Here is a 20,750-nt window from a genome sequence, read left to right on the forward strand (position 1 = left end):
AATTAATATAGAAGGGGGTTGGTATACATTTGGATTCTCCATAGCACAAACTTGTGAGACTTTATTTTTAGGAACACTCTCAAGAATCAAGAGAAATGAGAAGGAAAGTAACATTTATTGGGCATCTGTATGGTTAGCATTGTGGAAATCATTTTCACCAACATACCACAATTATTCCTCATCACAATGTTATGAAAAGCATTGTCCCCATTTTATTGGTCAGAAAAATTAGCTTCAGATAGGTAAAGTAATTAATCTATGCAGGTATCAAAGCCAAGATTTGAACTCAGGTCTGCCTGATGCCAAATCCCTTATTAATTCCTGCAAAGTATTCCTTCTTGAGCAAAATGTACTGAGTTTAGGAAGGAAGTAAAATTTAAGATTTGTGTGACAGTTACCCTATGGGGTCGTATTTTTTAAATGTCTTATCATGCATTATCTTGGGGCCTCATCTTTTACTTGGGTATGGAACACGGACCTAAACCTTGGCTCTGAGGCTAGCTTCAGTGAGGTTTTGAAGGAGTTAATACTTTCCCTTTTTTGACAGAAGATGAAACGTGGACTGCTGCTAGAAGCCGCAAAGCTGAGTATTTATTAAATACATTTATTTCTCTTTCATCTATTTGGCCAATGTTCCCAACCATAATCTAATTTCCTCTAAAATTTTCCATGGAGCAGGATGGTGGTTCCAAATTCTGAAATGCTGAAGAAATCATTTAATGACCTGTGGTGAGTTCCTATGAACTCATCCCAGAATTGGTAATGAGTGCTTGGAGAAGACTCGTGGGTAGGCTCCAAGTCTTCCAAAATGATCCTGCTAGTTGCAATCAAGGACTTTCTGGGGTTTTTTAAAAGTTCTAGATGATTTGTAATGGAGTCTATTCAGTTCCGTTTGAGAATACGGTGCTATGAAGGCCAGTGGTTTGAGCCCTCTGTCCCATTCTAGTGCTCAGAGATTATACTCCTCACTCTGGACGGGCATTTAGCAAAGAAATGGTGACCAAAACAAAAGAAAAAATGGCGCGGATGGCTTAGTGTGTACCATTTACTCTGTTTACTCATTCCACATGAATTTGCTAAGAGCTCAAGGGGTCCTAAACTCTTGGGATACGTAGCCACCTTGACCAAGGACTGAGGCTGTAAACCACAGGCTGAGGGGGATATATAACCAGGGAATTAGGAAACGTTATGGTAAGTACCGTGTTAAAGGGAGGTGCAGATCACATCTGTAAGACTAGCAGAGGAAGGGTATTGATTAATAAGTGAAGTTCACTGAGTATAATAATCGTAAGAAGTATTATCATTGTGATTACAACTACCCTCACTGATCTCTTAGTGCTGGTCCCACTGCTCACACCTGTACTGAATCATTCCATTCAAACCAACAACCTTGAGATACTGGTGATGATGGTGATGGTAGTGATGAAGGAGAATAGTATGCTAAGGACTGTCATGTGATACACTATTTTCAAGACACTATGTCGGTCTTTTAAAGACGTTATTTTACTGGATCATGCCAGCAACTCTCTGGGGTCAGTACTACTATCATCATTTTGGAGAGGAACAATCTGATGTTTAGAGTATCCACAAATTCCCCAAGCATATTTAGAGATTAGGTAGAATGTTCATAACCTGGGTTAACTGACTCCACAGTTCATACTCCTATGTATACGAAGCCAGACTGTGGTCTGGAAAGTGTAAGTACTGACAGGTATTAGGTAGGTAGAGAAAGAAAAGAAGAGCATTCCAGGAAGAGGAAATAATATGGAAAAAAAAAGCATACAATGTTCCTTACTAGACCTCCTGTGCTACTGAGGTCACTTTGTAACAGTGTATGGTGCAAGACAGAAAACAGTATGAGATAAAAGCCCAAAATAGGAGTTTGTGAAAAATTATAAAGGGCTTTGTTTTGCATTTTATCTTGCAGGCTTGGGAGCCAAGGATGGATTTTTTAGCAAGGGATAAATATATTCAAATCTGTGTTTCTAAAGAAAACAGCAGATGCAACAAAAATAAATAAAACTACTTATTATGAGTGGAAAACCTAAACTATGCTGCGATTGTGCAGAGTTTGAAAATTCAATTTAAAAAGAATTGTCTTTTATCTCTGGAAATCCCACATGGTTCATACCTAAGTACAGGCAAATAGCTTCTGTTGCACACCATTCTCTGGGATTCTTTATCTCTATGGTTTGGATTAGTCCTCATGTTGGTTAGTACTAACAGACAGCATCCAGAGGCCAAAAACATACTCTGCTGAATGGTGTTGACATAAGTGGAGGAGAATTGAAAATATCAGTCTTGGACAAATGATTGAGTGGAAAATCAAGTCTTTGAACCCTATGTAAATTCACCTTCCCATGCCCCACTTCCACAGATGAGACTGGAGAAATAGCATAAAACTTCTATCTCTGGAATGGTACCTTTGGAACATCTGAATTTACTATTTCATTTCTCCACGTACACCCTTATTATTATTTTTATTCCAACTCTGCATTTCCAGCTTTCAAAGGAGTTATCTAATGCCAAGAAACTCATCTAATGGTATTTTCAACTTGAAAAGAAGGACCAAAATTCCAGAACTGTAGACTCTGAAAGTTGTTTTTTTCTGAATAGCAAAATGAAAGATCAAACTACTTTCCTTCCTTCTTTCTTTCCTTCTTCCCTTCCTTCCTTCCTTCCTTCCTTCCTTCCTTCCTTCCTTCCTTCCTTCCTTCCTTTCTTCCTTCCTTCCTCCCTCCCTTCCTCTTTCTCTTCCTTACTTCCTTTTCCTTTGTCCTTTTTCTTCCCTTCCCTCCCTCCCTCCTTCCTTCCCTTCCTTCTTCTTTCATTCCTTTTTTCATTTTTTCATCTTTTCTCCCTTTATTTTTTTCTCTTTCCCTTGACCTTCCATCTTCATGTGTTATTCCATCTGCTGCATCATTCTCTCTTTCATCTTGGTTTCCCTAACTCATGTTTTAGTCACCAAAGGTGTGCCACTCTGCTGGGAACTGGGAACACAGAAATGGGCAAAAAACAGTCCCTGCCCTCCTGGTGCTCATGGTCCAGTGAGGGGGAAAAAATAAGGAACTATGTAATTATAGTACAGTGTACTACATACTATGATGAAAACGTGCAACTATGGAATTACGAAGGTAGGGCACATGGTCCGTGTTCACAGTCAGCTGATCTTCCTGGATCTGGTGACTGGAAATGAGTTTTAAGGTATTTACACTCAGAGCACCACTATTGCAAAGGTATGAAGGCAGAAACAGTGGAATGCACTGGACGTCTGTGGAAGCTTTTGAGAGGCAGGAACTAAGAGTGCTGTGGAATGAATATCTGGGCAGAGCAGACCCTCATTTCCTATAAAGTTAGATTCTTTACTAGATTTCCTCTTCAGCGCATAAGTCATGGCACCATTTCACATGCGAGTCACGTATCTGACTCCAAATGGCTGACGACAATGTCCTGTAGAGCTGGGTGCCCAGAATGACCTACTGCGGTGGCTCTGTGACAGAGTAACCTAGTGTTGGCTGCCCACTCCATCTTCACGTGGAACGGAAGCAGGCCACGACTTAGACACAGACTCAAAGAGAAAGAGACTTGTATAGTCAGAGAATTTAATTTGTGACAAAACTGTGCTCTGGGTTTTACTCCTTTGTGGAAGAAAATGGCCCTAAAAGAAATTAAGTGGGCTGCACACAAATCTTTTTTTGATTGCTTCTGGTCTTATTCATTGCCAGGGTCTTTTCGGGTTTCTGGACCCATTTGCATGCGTGTGTGTGTGTACACGTGCGCGCGTGCGTGTGTGTATGTGTACACTCGCATGCTTTCCCACACCAATAAGCAATTCCTGGACACCAACAGGGTGTCTGAAATTCGACTCAATTCAGACACTGTCTACCTGGAGATGGCATCAGACTCCACAGGTAAAGGACTCCGTCCCACAAGACCACCATCCACTTTAGACGCCCATTGCAAGCCCAGGGTGTGCTTCTGAATGACTGAATCAAATTGGAGGCTTTAACAACCCTGTCCAACACAAGATAGCAATCACAAATCCAAGTTGTTACCTGTACTTCTGACCGACTGGCTATAAATCACAGGTTCCCATGACCCGCTCCACCCCTCCTTGGGTTCCACTAATTTGCTAGAATGGCTGACAGAACTCAGGATGCCTATTTACTCACCAGATTACCAAAGGATATTAAACAATACGAATCAACATCCAGAAGAGATACATAGGGCGAGGTCCTGAACAAAGGAGCTTCCATCCTCGTGGACCTTGGGGCTCAGCATGGTAGCAAAGTAGAAACATTCTGTTTCCCCAGTTGGGAAGCTTTCCAAACCCCCTTCTTCGGTCTTCATGGAGGCTTCATTACATAGCCACGACTGATTAAATCATTGGACATTGGTGATTGATTGACACCCCTTTCTTCTCCCTGGAAGTCAGGGGTGGGACTTAAAGTTCCAACCCTTCATTTGTGGTTGGTTTCCCTGGCAACCAGCCCCCATCCTTAGGTGCTTTCCAAACGTCACCACATTAACATGAATCCAGCTGTGGTGGAAAAGGGTTTGCTACGAGTAACAAGACACCCATTTCACCTTTATGTTTCTGAAGCATTTTCAGGAACTGAAGACCAGAGTCCAAATACTACGATAAAAGACACTCCATTGCTCTTATTGCTTAGGGAATGTCAAGGGTTTGGAGAGCTGTGAGCCAGGAATGGTGGGTGAAGACCAAATATATATATATCTTGGTCATCGGAATGACTAAATATATGTATTTCTTGTAAATCACAGTGTCTCATAGGGACACTGCGTAGGTGAGAACAGTTCTAAACAGGATTTCATTAAGCAGTTGTCTGTGATATAGTTGATACTTAAGGCAGCTACAGGAAAACGTGGGAAGGTGTAGCTCTTGTGGTCTGCTTAGGAAATCTGAGAATTTTTGTCTTCACTGCACTGTTCTGACAGGCTGGCAGACACCTCTTAGCACCTACATACCTAAACTGGAATCTGGGGTTTAAGACAACGCTTGCCTTTTGCCTTTGGGTTCAAATGACACACAGTATATCAAAACATATGAGGTCTTAGGAGGTGAGTTTAAGTTGCTTCAATAAATACAAATTGGGAACAAAGAAGGGTTCTATGAATCAGAGTGAAGAAAGGGGGACTTGAGAGGACAGGGACCAGACATCTCCTGGCTCGAGGACTGAATCCTCACAGTTGGAATACCCTGTGGTGGTTTGGGCGTGGACTGGGGCCAAGGCTGAAGGGCTGAGTGTTGTGGAGAAAGGAGTTAGAGGAACAGTGTCCACTGATGAGCTGTAGGTCGTGGTCCTCAGTGTAATCTAAAACACAGCACTCAGAGGTAAAGTCACAAACCAGAAACAGACATTCAAACTAACACACCCATCTGGAGGGCACAGGAAGAGATTTGAATGTAATTATGCGTCAAAGGGACAGAATCTCTGTACCAGAGTAAGAGAAGAAAGGGCATGGGAGAGGGACACATTTTATGAGCTTTGGGATGGAACCATAAGGACACTGAAACAGTTCACAAAACTCTGGCTGTGTAAATTTCCATAAGCAGGTAACTTCTCTGAGGCTCTGTGTCTCATCTGTAAAATGTGGATCATAATACTGCCTTCCAGGATGGCTATAAGGAATATATACATTTTTTTTTGGGGGGCTGCAAATTTCCTCACATCACAATTCAGACATGCAAAAAATATACAGCTAGTTAATTTCACTATACTGATTTTCTTTCCTACATTTTCCACACCAAAAAAAAAAAAATTAAACTGAATCTAATTCACATTAGTTTAAAACATAGCTTGATCTAATAACTTAAACTGTCTTTTGGTATTCTTCCAGTCTCTGTGTGATATTTATTAAGTTTTTTGATTCCTCCATTTTTCCACACTCCTCTCTCATTGGGGTTTGTGAGGGAAAAGCTAACAGCTTTGGTGCGGTGAGTTCTCCCGGCCGCATAGTGCTTTTTAGTAATGTCTGGGCTAGTATCCACTGAGCTAGAGTTGGTCTGTTACGTTTTGGGTTTTCTGCTAACTCCTGGCTTGTTCTCCTGTGTGATGATTGCCTTCTTGACTCAGAATCAGATGAGTCCTCCTTGCTGACTCGCTGTTCTTTTGCTCTTACTGGTGTGGATACTCCTCTGAGACTCTTCCATGGTCTCCATTTGGATCACAATGTAGGCTATTTATCCTACAGCCTTTGCTTTGGCGATGTCTTAGTCCTCCCCCTCTGCTCCATGACAGGCCTGCTGACTTTCCATTACATGGTTATGCCACGTAGGAAAGAGAGACATTTGACAGGGCACCCTAGATAATCTTTCACCCTACAAAGCAAAGACTTTGGGACACCCATATGCCCATTCCTCATTCTCACTTTCTTCTTCTCCCGCTAACCTTTGGTCCAGAAGAAGCAGGATTTCCCTTTCCTCTCTAATCTAAATGGAATGTCTCCCAATCTCATATTCTAATTTTTTTTCCTTTATGAGCTGATACCTGCCTTCCAATCTGACCCCTAACCCCCCCCATTGTTTTGACCTAGAAGAAAATGTCTAACTATTAGAGAACATAAATTTAGAAGTAGTTAAAAATATATTGGTACTTCTGCTTCTGGCTATGAGAGCATAATGGCATTACTCTCCTACATAAATAACTACAATACTGAACAAAATATAGAAAACAACAATTTTTAGACATTGGCCAACAGGCTATAAAGGACTGCGGTTCCTACAAGAAGGGCACCAGATGAGGTAAGCCCAACAGTCACCAGGATGTCTGCCTGGAGGCAATTCCCAGAATATCTCATAGGAGGGGCAACTCAGAGACCAAAGGGGTCTTGCTGAGTAGATAAGACAGAGACAGGAGTTTGGGGAGAGCAAAGTGGTTAAAATTTATAGATAAGAGTTCCTGAGAGGAGGGAGTTTAGCAAAGAAAAAGTATCAGAAATCTGCAAAAGGGTACCATAGACTCCTTGCCTGAATACCAACCTATATTTAAATTGTAAAAACTTCAAGTTTAGACAAAGAATGGCTTCTGGGAAAAGAAGTTACTGGGGAATTTCAAGCCAGTTGATTCCCAAAGATATTATCCTAGTTCCCACAAGCCATAGTGGAGGGGTCTTGTTGAATACATGACACATTCATTAGAGATCCCAGAACTGTCACATCTCAGAAGTTAAGCTAAATTAACTCTAAAGAAAAGACTACTCTAGAGTCACCCTCTAAAAACAAACCTCAAAGGAATCAAACCAATCTGCAAGTTGCTTAACTGCCTGCCATAAGAAAAACCAGCAGTCTTCAAAGGATCATACAGCACTCAAAAATGCAAAATTATCAAATATACTAGACTTACAAAGAAGCAAACTGGGGTCTATAACCCAGTGGAAAAAAATCAGTCTACAGAAACAGATCCAGAGATGACAAAGATGATAAAATTAGCAGACAAGGGTATATAACACACTTTCATTAATATACTTAATATGCCAAAGTATGAAAAAGAAAGCATAAATACAATAAGGAGATAAGTATAACATATCTCCTTATGTTAAGGAAGCCAAATGGAGTTTTTAGTGGTAAAAAAACAATATCTGAAATTAAAATTCCACAGAAGAGGATAAACTGCAGATTAAAAATATGGAAAAAAATGTTAGTTAACATGAAGACATAATAGAAACTATCCAAGAGGAAGTATAAAAAGAAAAGAGACTGAGATAACATAAACAGAAATTTAGAGATCTGTTTGAAAGTATCAAGTGGTTTTAAACACATGTGATTGAGTCTAAGAAAGGGATTTGAGGAAACAATGATGGAAAAATTTCTAGTTGACAAAACTATTAATCATTGGCCCAAGAAGTTCAGAAAACCCAAATATTATAATCGAATTTCTGAAAATAAACATTGAAGGAAAAAGTTTAAATCAGAGAAAAAAAATTGTACATTGCATACAGAAGACTAGATACGATTACTGCAGACGTCTAGTAAGAAATTATGCCAGCAAGAGGAACTATGCAAAACAGTGGAATGTCATTTTTAAAAGGCTGAAAGAAACAGAGAGCAACAACTTAGTATTCTATATTCAGATACTATCTTTCAAACACAAAGGTGAAATAAAGACATCTTTGGACAAAAAAGCTGAGACTAGTTATTACTAGAAAACCCACATTATAAGAAATGTTACAGAAAGTTCTTCAGGCAGAATGAACCCCACCACCTTATTATTGTCACCCTTTGTTTAATTTCCTCCCAGGTCCCAGGTTATATCAAGTTTGGTTTGTAAAACTAATAAGTCATGGTAGATATGGTGATATTTTTATGTCACTTCTGAGATTGAGTTATAATACTCATACGCAGGTCAAAGGAGAGATATACCATGTTAATAAGATGTCAATTCTCCTCAAATTGATCAACAGATTCAATACAGTCTCAATCAATTTCCCAGAAGGTTTCTTTCTTTTTTTGTGTAGAATTTTACATATATATTCTAAAATTTATACTGTGTTTCCCCGAAAATAAGACCTAGCTGGATAATCAGTTCTAATGCGTCTTTTGGAGTAAAAATTAATATAAGACCCAATATTATGTTATATTATATTATATTATATTATATTATATTATACATAGTCTTATATTATAGTAAAATAAGACCGGGTCTTACATTAATTTTTGCTCCAGAAGACACATTAGAGCTGGTTGTCTGGCTAGCTCTTATTTTCGGCGAAACATGGTAGGAAAGTGGAAAACCTAGAATAGAACAAATAATTCTGAAAAAAAAAAAAAAGAAAAGGTGATAGATTTACCCTACTTAATTTCAGTACCTACTGTCAAATACACTAATTAATACTGTATAATACTGGCATAAAGAGAGAGACAGAGTCAATGGAACAGAATTAATCCTCCAAATAAAACCATTTTTATATGCCAATTGATTTTTTTTTAAAAGGTGCTAAGGTAATTCAATGAGGGAAAGAGTAGACTTTTAACAAATGATGCTGGATCAACTGGATATTCATATGAAAAACAATGAAGTGATGCCCTATGTTACAACTTATACAAAAATTAACTAGAAATGGAACACAGACCTAAATGTGGTAGCTCAAAATATAAAACTTGTAGAAGAAAACATAGGAGTAAAGTCTGCTCCTAAAGTAGGAAGTAGAAGTAGAAAAAAATTTTCTGAAATATTACACGAAGAGTATGAATCACAAAAGAACAACATAATAAATTGTACTTTATCAAATTTAAACATTTCTACTCTTCAAGAGATACTGTTCATAAAATGGAAAGGCAAGCTGTAGACCGGGAGAAAATATTGGCAATACGTATATCTAACGACGAACTTTATCTAAAACTATAAAGTACTTTTACAATTGACAAAACAGAAGATAAATAGCTCGATTAAAAAAGAAAAGGTAAAAAATTTTAACAGACGTTTCATAAAAGAAGACACAAATGACCATTAATCTTATGGAATTATGCACAACAGCAGTAGTCTTCAGGCAAATACAAATTAAAACCACAAAGAGATACCATTGCGCAACTATGATAATGGCAATAGTTAAAAAGATTGACACTCAGTTTTGGTAAGCAGCACAACTGGAATTCCAAATGTTGCTGGTGAAAATACATAATATTTTGGAAAATACTTTGGCAGTTTCTTATAAAGTTAAACATACACTTATCATATGATCTAGCAATTCTACTCTTGGCTGTTTAGAAAACTGTAAACATGTCCATATGTCCATACAAAAATTTGTAGATGAATGTGCACCGAAGCTTTCTTCACAATAGCCTCAAATGGGAAATGATCGAAATGTCTATTAATTGGTGAATGGATAAGTAAATGGTATATGTAACCAGGGAATACTATTGTGCAGTAAAAAATGAATGAACCACCTATATGCACAACATCATGAATGTATCTTAAACACATTATGCTAAGTGAACGAAACCAGGCTCAAAAGACTATACACTATATGATTCAAATTTTAGACAAGGCGAAACTATAGTGATAGAAACAGGTAAGTCATTGCCAGAGGCTTCAAGAGAAGAGGAAGGGATTTCTGCAGAAGGGCAAAAGGGTACTTTTTACAGTGACAGAAATTTTCTATATTATTGTATTTTTATGCATTTGCAAAACTCATTGAAATTTGCACTTAATATTTGTGAATTTTATCATATGTAAATTTAACTCAATAGAGCTGACTTTTAAGTCATACCCTCATTGAGTAATGCGTGTTTGTATGTCAATGTACAAGTCATAGAAAACAAAGTTATAGCTTAAAAATAGATCTTTCATCCAACAAATATTGCATGATCACTTATTACATGCCACAAGCTAGACTAGATGTTCAAAACAAAGTTATGAGCTAAAAAATGGGTAAGACAGTGGATAAAGCAGACAATTAAAAGACAGTAAAACTGCTATGATGGAGATAATCACAAGATGCTGTTGCTATGATGGAGATAATCACAAGATGCTATAGGTGCACAGAGAAGGGGTACCCAACCTGGTTTTGGGGTTGGGAAAGGCTTTTATTAAAGCTAATATCCGAGTGCAAATCTGATGGAAGAATATGAGTAAGTTAACCAAATGGGGGCATGTGGACAACAATCCAAAGGGAACGAGGTAATATTAATATTGGATCGAACTTGGAGAAAGAGGGCAGGTAGACTGTGCGTGAAATGGAAAGTAGATGTTGGTACACTGATTCAGAATACACCTGAGAAATAAAATTCATAGAATTTCTAATTGTTACATACAGAAGCTGAGGCAAAGCAAAAGGACAAGGGTTGTTACATACTTGAGAAACTGGGCAAATGATGACAGTGTCCACTGAAACTAAAATGCAGGAGCAAATGGATGAGTTTACTTAAAGGTTGGGGGTATGCTATGAATGCTGAAAATGCAGTGCCTGTGAGACATCCCAGTGCAGCTGTACATCATTACTTACAAAACTCTGGAGCGCTGAAAACTGGACAGAAATAGAGGTGCAGCGTTAGGAGGCATGAATGCACCGGAGGCATCTCAAGAGAGGATGAGATCAAGCAGGGAGACGGGGAAAAGAGACGGCCCAAGACAGAGAAAGGAATGAACAGCCAGACAGTTCGGAAGGTAACTAGAATACGATGTCCTAGAAACCAAGGAAAGAGAAGGATCTGGGTGACAACAGCATCAAATTGCAGAGAAATCAAGTAAGACAAAGGGTGAAAAATGCACGTGCCAGGTGGCAAGACAATTTTTCTTTTCTTATTTATTTATTTTTTTGACAAGTTTTCAATTGTTGCTTCAGTGGTGTAAAGATGGGGAAGTCAGACACACAGGTCTGAAGAGTGAGTGGGAAGTGATGAAATGGAGATATTTAATACAGATGCTTCAAGGAACTTTCTCCATGAGAGAGAAGAGAGAACGTGTGAGGAATCTGGAGGAGAACCGGGGACTGGGGGCAGTGCCACGTCCTCATGCTAAGGGGTTGCAGACAGTAGAGCAGGAGAGATGGATGGAGTAACATTCCTGAGAAGGTAAGAAGGGATAGGATCCAGAGAATGGGATAGAGTTTTCCATAAGATAAAAGGTATTTCTTTCAGTCCATCAAGGAGGGAAGAAGAAGGGATGAGTGAAGATGCAAATATGTAAGCTTAATGGCAGGAAGTTGAGGGAGTTGACCAGTGTCTTATTTTTCTTCGGGAGGCAAGGTTATATGGAGACTAAGGGAGAAAAGGGGGTCATGTGTTTGAGAGCAGGGAAGACAGTATGAAATAGTCGCCTCGGAGAAGGGGAAAGCACTGCCTACAGAACATAACGGGATTCCTGGGCATCATCAAAAGCCCAGCCAAGACTGGAGACCATGAATAAGGACTGTTTCTAATTCAGATTGTTTCCCCCAAAAAAATTACCCAAGTGCAGGTATGGGGAAGGTAGCAAGTTGAGTTTATTCAGTAGGTTTTAGGTTTTATATAGACTCACAATAATTGCAAAGCAAGAAATGGGGGATTTTGAGACAAGCAATTGCTGTGATGGTCAGTGATATCTTAGATGGATAATGAAGGAAGTGAAAACAAGGGAGTCCTGGCGGATGAGGAGAAAGTAGATGGGTCTGTTGACCGGAAGTTCCCAGAATGCTTATAAAATGGTACAGACATACCTTGCGACCACCGCAGTTACAGACCACTGCAATCAAGTATCACAATCAGGCAAGTTGTTTTGATGGTGGAGGGTCTTGCCTTCAATTTGTAAAAAAACACATCTGTGAAGTGCAATAAAGAGAAGTGCAATAAAATGAGGTGTGCGTGTATATTGTAGATAGCTGAATTGAGATAATGTGGCTGAAGTGGTGAGTCGGAGAAGATCAAAGGAAATGAAGAAGGCAAGGGATTCCAAAGACCAGGATTTGGAAGGATCATCCACTGCTGGGGTCACCAAAGATGAAAGCAATATGTGTAGTGGGGAGAAAGACTGGAAGTCAGAGGTGAATCCTGAATTACGAAGAGGAACCAGGGCAGAAGCTCTTTAGATGGTCATGTGAAGAAGGAATGCAGCAAGGCAGAAATATAGGCAGTATCTCAAATGAGTCAGAACTGTATAAAAGGACTGAAGAAATCTAATCCACAGTGGTTGTTAGAAGCAAGAACAAATGTCTAACCTTTAATAACAGAAGAGATGAAAGGAAGAACAGCGTCCACGTGAGGGGTCTGTTGTGTGGCTTGAATTGGCAGACTCCCTGAAGACTTTCTGGGATCAACACTACTGATACGGATAAATAGAGACTTTTGGGTGATAGGAGGCCTCCTTTCAGGGTGGATGAGTGAACAGACAGTGAGATATGCTCTATTCTCCACGAATAGAAGTGGCCATGTCTCAACTAGGAAAATTAGTAACGTAATAGCTCTGGAATCAGTCAGCTCTGGGGTGAATCCAAGTTCTGTCATTCACGACCCATGGGACCCTCTCTGAGCCTTGATTTCTTTTACCCTTATTAAGACTTCGATAAGATTATGCTTCTCAAACAACATGGTGTAGTCAAATAGTAAGTTCTTAACAAAGTCTATTGTTATTATCATTATAATTCTGGACATATGTGATTCTGGAGCCCAGAAAGAAGTATTGTGCTTAATGAGATAACCTTTCAGTTAATCTGGGTAGAAGGAAAGGTGAGGGTATGAGAGTTTGCCAAATGGAAAAGGTGAAATCATTCAGTGAATGAGAGCTTGATTCCTCAAGACAGATCTTTAAACAATGTCAAGTGTCAAAGAATCTAATCCAGGGTGATTTTCCTACTTTTCTATAAGAATGGGTCTGGAAATTCAGGATGATTGAATTTTCCTTTTGACAGGAGCAAAGCCTTTCGAAAGGGGAGCACGGGATGAGAACTGTAACTCCCTCAATGCACGAAGAAGCCCCAGCCCTGGTTGGTTACTCAGTCTGCTGAATTTTGAGGACAGAATTGTATGCTTATAACAGACATCATTGTCCAGATGTAGACACACTACAGTGGTTTCCAAGTAGGAAACCAAGGACTCTTGGAAGTGGAAACTTTCCTGAGTTTACTCCTCTGATGAGGGGTCTTCCTCTGCAGCAATCTGAGTCTTCATGTGACACAGGGAGCTCCCCTCCTGCCTCTGACAACCTTTGTCTCCCCACAAGGGACTTCAAAAGGAAGCAGCCTGCTCAGTGGCCGAAGCGCTTTTCCTGCAGGTATGGGAGATAGATTATAGGGCTTAAAACAACCTCTTTCCCTGACCCAGTTTAACCCCTACACGTATATTCCTGGAGCCTGGTCAATGCTCCTGATGATTGCTTGTCCAGGGCTCTCTCTGTTCCTTCTGGAACCATCCTCTTAGAGCTTACTTTTTTTTTTTTTTTTTTTAAAAACCCTGATAGTTTCTGGCCTACTTTTTGTTGTTTGTATTTTATACATTTTCCAAAACCCCAAGGTCTTGCTTCATATTCTACTCATTCATTTATTTTGTAAATAAATTCATTGTTTTATTTTGTAGTGAGTTGGGAGGGGAAAATATCTGGCTGCCGGCCTTTCTATCTGATGAGTATGTAGAAGGGAATAGTACAGACTCTGGAACCAGACTGTCAGAGACTGAGTCAGGGGCCTAGCACTCTCTATGTGACCTTGAGCAAGTTGTTTAACCTCTCTGTGTGTCAGTCCTCATTTGTTAGACGGGAATATAATAACAATCTCATGGAGTGGCTGTGAGGATTAAATAAGCTCATAAATACAAGTGCGTAAAACAGTGCCTGGTGCAACATAAGAGCTATAGACACTTCTGTTATTATTTATCTAATGATCTTAGCATCCAGCCTTCTGGGAAGGGGGTGGGTGGAGCTCAATAATCCTTTTGAGGTTGGTGAGATCTTCAAGGTGTGGGTGGTGACAGATGCTAAACTATCATGGATAGTGTCAGCTCTCCATGTGATAGGAGCATTATTTATCCATTTTGCTCCTTAAATGGAGTAAGTGAGAGATGAGTAATGACACTAAAATAGGGAGGAAGCGAATGGAGAAGTCAGCCAAATGGAGAAAGGCTGATACTGGCTGCTATGAAGAGTTTGTGAAACACCTTTGTAGTGAAGTGACCAGAGGATATTTCTACTCTTTTCACAAATTTGTGAGAGGACATTTCAGAGACTCAAAAAAAAAAAAAAAATAATAGTTTTGTTTTCCCCAGCTGGGTGTTTATGGAACACAGGCACTCATCTAAAAACAAGACCCTCAGAGACCAGAAGCTCCTGGGTTCCTGAAAATTTGCTAGGAGATTGAAGAAAACTTTGGACATCCATAGGCTGCACAGTTGGGGAAAGTTTCAAGCTACTTTTTCTGAGACCCCAGTTGATTTCTCAACTAGCATCTACTGAGAAGCAGTTTGTAGTTACTGAAAGACATGCAAGAATCAAGCCTTGTCATTAGCACTGTGACATAGTGCAGTGACATGGCTAAGTTGCCAGCCTGGATAGGTGAGAGTGGTTTGTGGGGAAATCAGGGGAGACTCTGCTTCCCTCCTTGACCTATCCCCCCCATACTCTGTTGCTTTGAATTGCTCCAAATGGCTGAGGCTTCCGACCCAATGCTGGTAGAATTTCATAGACAACCACGTAAAAGGTACATATAGATACATTCATTAAAATAGAATTCACTTAATCCTCCCCCAAACCGCAAGAGGCAGATCATGCTGCCATTTTGAAGAAGTGAACAGGATGGTGAAGAGATTCGTAATTACAGCAGTGAATGGGTGTCCATAAGCCAAAATTTGATTGTCTGATAGCTTTGCCACGTTCTAGAATCTTGAGCAAAGTTCTAATGTCCAGGAGCTTATATTTTCTCTGAACAAAGAGATCTTACAGGATCCTGTAAGGATTATAAAAGCATACTGATCTCTTGGTATAATAAATACCAATAAATAGTGGTATTATTCTTCTGTTGTTCCTCTGCTGGCATTTTTTTTCATATCTATCGGCATTAAATACCTAAGAATTTAGAGAGAAAAATGAAATAAAATTATCTTCCTAAACTAGGGCACCATAGTAATGTTAACTCCTGTATACAATTTATAATGAAACCTTATGTTCCTTGTGTGGAAAAACCTGCTTAATTTATCAGCTCTGCCAAGTTCTTATAAAAACAAAAAAAGGTGAGGAGGTAGCAGAGAGAAAAAAAAAGAAAAAGAAAAAGAAAAATATCCTTTATGCAGCCTTTTGATGTTGACATTATGTATTCCCTCTCCAACCAAGAGAACTAAATTAAAACTTGAAAACTGGGATGGTTCATGCTCAGAAAGAACCAGAGTTGGTCTGGAATTAGCTGGTTCTGAACTGGAAGGGGTAGGCCACCTCAGAATCTTGCATGGACCAGCACAAGCAGGGTTCTCTGGTTTACTGTTCGCTTTTTAAAGACAGGAAGCTCCCTCAACATAGTCTGGCTTTGGGCCCCTGCCACGGTCATGTTGGTGGAGCAATGGAGTGAAGGTCCACTGCCCAGATGCACAAGCAGAGGATGGGTTGCAATCTGGACTTTTAATTGAGAAACCTTCTGTCTGTGCTTTTGCAGACGAGGGTCTACTTCCTCCCTCTTCCTTCCTCCCCTACAGAAATGGGGAGGCCCTGAGGGCCTCACACAACACTGACCCAGATGAAAAGGTCTTTGTGAAGAGCAGGCCATTTATCAACTGCAGGAGCATTTTGGAGAGTGATTTAACTGTAGCCACAACGCTGCTTACAGCAACTTTATTTCCAAACCTACAGTACCATCTTTTCCAACCAATTTGAAAGCATGTATCTGGTACATACCTATGCTGACCTGGTGTCCTGTGAGTCTTTCTCTAGGTTTCCAAGTGTTTAGTTTTTATTGCATTTGATTAACTAGGAAGGAGGGAGAGGGAAAAAAAAAAAAAAAACACAAAAAAAACAACAACAAAAAAAAACACTTAAAAAGGGAGACTTTTTCAGGGACGTTAGCCAATGTTCCAAAGAGCTGTGTTGATGAAATGAAGCAACTCAAGTAAAAACAAATTGAATTTGGAAAAAAAAAATTTCCTCCACCCAGTGGCAGTTAGAGCTTCCATTCCAAGTTACTTCTAACTTTCTGGAGCCACGTTTACTTTGCTGAACAGACTAAATCATTTAATTTGTCAGCTTCTCCTTGCCTTGCCAGACCTCACTCAAGGAACTCTTCCAGGGCCCTGGGAGCTCACCAAGGCCTTGTCCTGCCTGAGTCACTCCGTGGGGGCCACGTGGCCACAGCACGAGGCTGCCTGTCCTAATTCAAGGCCACTCGAAGTCAGGGGACAGCATTTGTGTTCCCATCCACAACACAGGTCAGAGGATATGGTAATAGCAACAGCTAGTATTTTATTGAGTGTTCCTCATGTGTGTCAAGCACCACACCGAGAGCTTTATTCAGTTTCTTTACTCATGAGTTCTTCACAACCATGTCACAGGGAGAGCTACAATAATATTCTTCGGGCTTTACAGATGAGGTGCCTGAGATTCAGAGAGTAAGCAACTTGATCAAGGCTCTACCACAGCGTCAAGTGCCAAAACCAGGTGGTCCGACTTTAAACTCGGTTTGTAACACTCAGCTGTGTTTCTCTGCGGACACAGAGTATCGCTGCAATTCCTCACTGAGCAGCTCACTCAATACTGGGGTGAGTGCAGGATGGTGGGGACACAGGGACGCATTAGCACTGGCCTCTGCTCAGAAGGAGCTAAAATTCTAGCACGGAGGCAAGCACATGAACAAGCTGTAAGACAGAGACAGCATGACAGTGTGGGCCAAGTCTAGAGGTAGCCAGAGGGCAGCACAGTTAGTTAGGTCCGGGGAAGGAAGGGGCCCGCCAGAGATGGACTCGCAGAGAAGGCAGTGCTTAGACAAGAACTGAAGGATAAACAGGAGTTCACCTAACGTATTACTGACAGAGAGACCAGCAGGGTCCAAAGCAGGGACCCGGACGGTGTGATCGATAAGTAAGAGGCTCGAGTTGCTTCAGTGTCGGCTGTAAGGGAAAGCGACAAAGCACGCTAATGATCACCAACCTCTACTTTTCCAGCCTCCTTTGTAGTTAGGTAAAATAATATTCTGATTTCATTTCCAGCCAACAGAATGGGATAGGAAGTGATAAACGCATCTTCCAGGTCTGGACCCTAAACCTTTACCTGAGTGATCTTTTCTCTTTCCCCATATTCTGGCAGACAGAACTCTGCAAACCCCGAGGAGAAGGGTGACCCACTAGACCAAAGGAAACGAGGCCTCTGAACTACTGCCCACATGATCACCCTTCTCTCAGCTAACCCAACTCAGATAGAGGCATAAATGAGAAACAAACTCTTACTATGCTATTCCGCTAAAATTTTGGGATTACTTCTTCCAGCACTTAGTCTCCCCTGATTATCCTGTGGGTCAGGGAGAGGGAAACCACAGTCTCGTCACTGAGAGTCTTGCTCCGGGGGATGAAGAATATAGGTTTCTTTAAAGTGGTTGGGAACTATTGGAGAGTTTTAAGGAGCGCCTCAGATCTGCAGCTGAGGAGGTTCTCTCTGGATGCAGTACGTGCAGTGAGCTGGAGCGCGAGGCAAGACGGCAGGAATGGGAGGAGGTGTGTGTGGCTAGTGGCCTGTCTGTGCTGCCCACTGCCGTGAGCCGACCTCTTACCATCCGAGTCCACTGCTGTACACTGTGCACATTACAGACACAAGGCCCTGTGATAGAGGAGATGCAGACGATGGCACGAATAAATGAATGAATGAATGACTCCATCACTGCCCATTGCTTTACCAGTCACCGCACTTGGTGCTGATAGGCGTCGTCTCATTTAAAACTCAGGATTGCTACTTAGTGGGTGAGGAAACAGTGCTTAGACATGTTGTGCTACTTTCCCAAAGACCTACAGCCACTAAATTCTAGAGGTGAGGCTCGAACCCAGGCCTCTCTGACTCCAGAGCGCACACTTCTTTCATTATACTCTGCTTGCTGAGCAGTCTAAGTAGGAAGGGGCTTTTTGGGTTGAGCTTAACCACCACCCCCAAACTCTGGTAGAGAATCCCTTTTACTACCTGCTACGTATGTAGCTTCTCCCTGGTCTTGGTAGTGACAGCAAACAGCTTCACTTATCGTGGGTTCATGAGATGTAGAATCCTTTGGGTCCTCAGATATGGTGAGCAATTTTACAGATGAGGGAGCTGTAGCCTAGAGAAGGGGGAAGGAAAGGGTTACACGGGCCTGCAGTGCATTCTTTGCCTTTCCTGGGGTTGCCCAGGGAGGAGAAATGTGATCTGGTCAAAGCTCCTTGTAAATATGCTATTAAGGGTTCTAAGGAAAATCACGATGGTATTTATTAGGGGCAGAATCTTTATCTTTGGGATACTTTTAGCAACATGTGCCTTATCACTCCAGGATTGCATCTGGTAAATAAACCTAGAATCCAGGGATTCATGGGCATGGCTCCCTGAAAAATGTCACGTAAGCTTTGCGATTATTAGAGTATGAAACAGAGATGTTTCGTGACCCAAAGATCTGGCTTTCATGTAAGTGACGTGCTTTTATACATGTTTTAGAGGCCTATATGTGAAATCTGGGTCAGAGCATGTCCTAATGTGGCAGGAAAGGGCCTGGAGAGTAGCTTTGGCAGTCCCGGGCCTTTCCCTGCTCTCCCTGTATTTTGTGATTACTTATAGCTTTGAAATTATTCACAAAGCTTGATACGTGGTGAACTATTTGTTTCTTGTGAGCCTACTTTGAAAATCCCACCCTGTATTATCTCCAAAAGAGTCTGCTTTATCCAAGATCACACAGTTTGCCAGCAATGGAAAATCTGATCTCAGACCACTAGTCTCCTATATCCCAAACCAGTTTACTGTTTAGGTTTCCTCTATTTCTACGTGTTCCTCGTCTTCTATGTCTGCCTGCACGTTTTAGGAGGAGGAGGAGGAGGATGACGGTGATGACGGCGACAACTGACGGCAACAGCAACTACCTTTTATAAAAACCTATGTATAACACTGAATATTGCATACGACATCCAGTGTGCACAACACAAATGTGTAAAAACTCACTATTCATGCAGGACAAGTAAGTGCAGAGCTTTTACTAGGTTGAACTTTACTGAACTCCCGGTGTTCAACCTACGAAACAGTAATTTCATCTGCTTCAACCTACTATTAGATGTCAGGTAATCCAAACGAAGTGACCAAAGAAGGCCTCGCTGAAGATCTTCGATCTGACTGAAAAGATGGAGCCTCGGATATAAAAATCAGGAAGGAGACTATCCCATGAAAGGGGGAACTTCTACTGTAAGGGCTCTTAGGAGGAAACCAGTTTGGGAATTTGCTAAACTGAAAGAGCACTGCTGTGGCTGGGGCAGAGTGGCTGGAGTTACTTTTGGGCAGGTTCACAAGAACAAAGCCATTGGGCTCTGTAGGCAGGACTAAAGAGTTTAAGTTTTCTCCTAAATGGGTTTTGACTGGGGAGGGAGTAGGAGACGGGAACATGAGATGTGGTTTACATTTTTAAAGTGTCTCTCTAGCTGCCAAGGGAAGAAGGAATCATAGGTGGAAAGGTGGTGACAGGTAGGCCATGTGAGATGCTACTACATGGATCAGGTAAGAAAGAACTAATGGTGGCCTGGGCTAGAGTGACAGCAGTGGGGTGGAAATCGCCCATTAGATGTGGGCTTTATTTTGGTTGCTTCTGATAGGCAGATGTCCCCATGCTGCCAACAGACACATTATGAAAACTCCTGTTGTTTCAGAGAATGTTTGCTAACAACCTCTCAGTTTAGAGAGAGCTGTGGAAACAGACAAGGGTTGGATGCTTACTTTGATGTATGACTTATGAGTCATACATGAGATACTGTATGCTAATTAATTCTCTCCTTTGTCTCCGAGAAGGATTTGCTTTGGGTAGGTGGGAACACTTGCTAGGAGGTACTGACAGCAGCTCTGTTATCTGGGATCCTGTCCTTGGTAGAGGGGAAGCTGGACAGCGGAGCTCAGATGCTCTTCTCCAGAAAATGAGACTGCTACCAAGTCCAGAGATAATTAGACAAAAGTCTCACGGCTGCAGGGAGCAGAAAAGAAGGGCTATGATGGGCAGATTCTTGGCATGGCTGCTCAGACACACAAGGGCTTGCCGGGGACCAGGAGAGTAAGGGCCACTGAGGAAAACTGGCTGGGGATTAAGTAAATGATGAGGAGGAAGATGAGGACAGCGCCCGGGCTGCCTTTGTGGCAAGTTCC

This window comes from Rhinolophus ferrumequinum, chromosome 12 (assembly GCF_004115265.2).
Source record: "Rhinolophus ferrumequinum isolate MPI-CBG mRhiFer1 chromosome 12, mRhiFer1_v1.p, whole genome shotgun sequence".
Taxonomy (NCBI): domain Eukaryota; kingdom Metazoa; phylum Chordata; class Mammalia; order Chiroptera; family Rhinolophidae; genus Rhinolophus; species Rhinolophus ferrumequinum.